At 39.5% G+C, this 2599-nt stretch overlaps 1 long non-coding RNA gene across 1 annotated transcript; it reads left to right on the top strand.

Annotated features, from left to right (window-relative positions):
• Positions 1-369: 369 nt before the first annotated feature.
• LOC124273169 lies at positions 370-1237 on the top strand. The gene is made up of 2 exons (XR_006897568.1): positions 370-455; positions 1071-1237. It is a non-coding gene; the product is annotated as an uncharacterized LOC124273169 (long non-coding RNA).
• Positions 1238-2599: the final 1362 nt, after the last annotated feature.

The raw sequence follows: 2599 nt of genomic DNA, 5'->3' as shown, positions 1-2599 counted from the left end.
AGATGGCTGATATATAGATGAAATGTTGCTGATATAGAGATGAAATGTTGCTGATATAGAGATGACATATATATAGATGAAATGTGGCTGATATAGAGATGAAATGTTGCTGATGTATAGATGAAATGTTGCTGATATATAGATGAAATGTTGCTGATTGGGTTGTCAAACAAGATGAAATGTTATAATACGCATGCACAAAGAAATGATTATATAGATGCTTTTTATATAGTAAATGTTTGAATATGGTAATGACTGACATAATGAGGTAACAGTGCCTGTTTGTGTTTTCAGCCCAGGACTGCCAAAGAAATGATACATGCAAAATGGCAGTGAGTTGATGAAGATGCGGTCCAACAGTGCGTTTGTGTGCCACCCGCTTCTTCTCACTCAGTAATGACATGGCAGAGATCCGATGGCAGCCTACTTCAAACCACCGCGCACAAAGCAAGTAAGTTGCATTATGTTGTCAATTCCATTCTTATCTTCATCAAAATTTTTCCTGCTTATCTACCATCTTAGCCTTGCTCATCACACTCAACACACTCACCCTCTTTCACACAAACACCATACAAATGACACAATACACGTTTTCAAGAAACAGACTAAGACTTTTAACCTTCTTGCAACCCTTCCATCTTACAGATTTCTGGAGTAGTTTATTAATATTTGCTGTGACCATCACAAATATGCCCTGACCACACGACGTCGTCATCGGTCCGTCGGTGGCTACTATGTACAGTCAGCAAAAGTCGACAGTGGCTAATGCATGTACATTGTATCTAGCGGCCAGCTTCGCGGTCTGCCAGCTTGTTTGTTGTAACAATGTTCCATAAAGTTATGCAACGTTGTTACATATTTATTTCCATAAAACAAGAAAGCGTTATTTCGGTGAAATCAATTCTGGATATGAGAGCATATCTTTAGCAAATCTAGCACATAAGCTTTACCAGAAATAAATAAACAATCCAGATGTTGGAAATATACTACAGGTTTGCTGTAGCCTACAGTTTCAACATTATGTAACAGCCAGATTACATAAATTTGTAATTAGCTTTGTTTGTTTACAGAGAGGGATGCTGACTAAAGAGAAAATATTGCCACAGGTCGGGTAATGCTTCTCGATTAATCCTCTGTGTGTGTGTGTGTGTGTGTGTGTGTGTGTGCGTGTGCGTCGCGTCGCGTCGCGTCGCGTCGCGTGGGAAGATGAAAAGAATAAAATAGATTTTTAACTCTGTACAAGATTTTGTTCTTTGTGGTGGACTGTGATTCTGTGTGTTTGGTTTGTAAAGTGGCATGCTTGTGCGTTTTTGTACTTTGAAGTTTTTGCATTTTGATCTCAATCTTTGTGCTGTCAATATTTTGACATAATGTATTTCTTCTGGCATCACGAGTTTTGATATTGAATTATGTCGTCTTTTAGGCCAGAACAAAATCGTTGTCGATTTATCCACTCGAAAACATCTGATTGCTGTTATTGCTAAAGCATCCCTTAACCGTTGTCATTCTGATATTTTTTCCCAAGCCCTGTATGTCAAGTTTACGAAATGTAAATAATTATGAAAACTAGCCCTGTATGGCTTTGGAGACAGTGTCCATATTGTGTATCTACAGCTGCAACATGTCAGTCCATATAGAAGCACAGGTCTGCAGCAGTAATGACACAGGATTCACAATTTATCACGGCCTCAGTCTCAGTGTTGTCAACTGAACGGCCACAGGTTCGCATTATGACAAAAAGAAGATACTTGAAGCAGATAACTATTAAACCTATCCTTATGAACTGGTATAGGCAAATATCGTATTGGAATCAAAAAGGAAAACTCCACAAGCATTTGGTGCTGGAGAAAGTCTGAAGTGCACGTTTTTAAGAACAATGATGCTCAATAACACGTTTATCTTCCTTGGGTCAATTTGTGTCCGGTACTGTCATTATTGCGGAACAATTTTATTGTTGAGGGGATTAAGCGATCCCGTTAGGGTTAGGGGATTACCGATCCCCGGTAGCGTTAGGGTTAGGGGGATTAAGCGATGACATGAGTGATAACTGAAATGGGTATCCGATGACCGATGGATCACAAAAGTAATTAGTCGAGTGGGTATCTCAATGATCAGTTTCTACGAATTACGGTTGTTATAGATACTGGGGCTAGTCATTTCAAGGTGTAATCAAATGACATCAACAGCGGTACACTTAACCGTAAAATGTAAATGAAGCAAAACACCTGATGGCCCCTGCCTGTTACGTGTTTTTCTTGCCCAACAATGAAGATTTCAAACACCCTAAAACTCTCTTTTCTCTCTCTCTCTCTCTCTCTCTCTCTCTCTCTCTCTCTTTCTCATTCCTCCTCACTGCATTAAGTTTAGCCAAGTGAAGGGGAGCACAGTTGTTCCCCGTTGGACTACAAATGCATCCAGTGAACATGAATAGTCAACATTGTCCGCTCTAGAAACACGATCATTATTTCGGCAAGGAATACGTCACATCGTCAATTTAATTTCATGTAGCAGGTACCATTGTTTTTACTCAAGTTATGGTTACACAGATCCATGTTCGTCCATACTCGAGTGCCACAAAGGTCAAATGTTTGTTTGTTAG

Source organism: Haliotis rubra, unplaced genomic scaffold (genome assembly GCF_003918875.1).
Source record: "Haliotis rubra isolate DU_JTF1 unplaced genomic scaffold, ASM391887v1 Scf1773, whole genome shotgun sequence".
Classification (NCBI taxonomy): domain Eukaryota; kingdom Metazoa; phylum Mollusca; class Gastropoda; order Lepetellida; family Haliotidae; genus Haliotis; species Haliotis rubra.
Note: the sequence above shows the minus strand (reverse complement) of the source record. Positions and strands in the feature narration are given on the sequence as shown.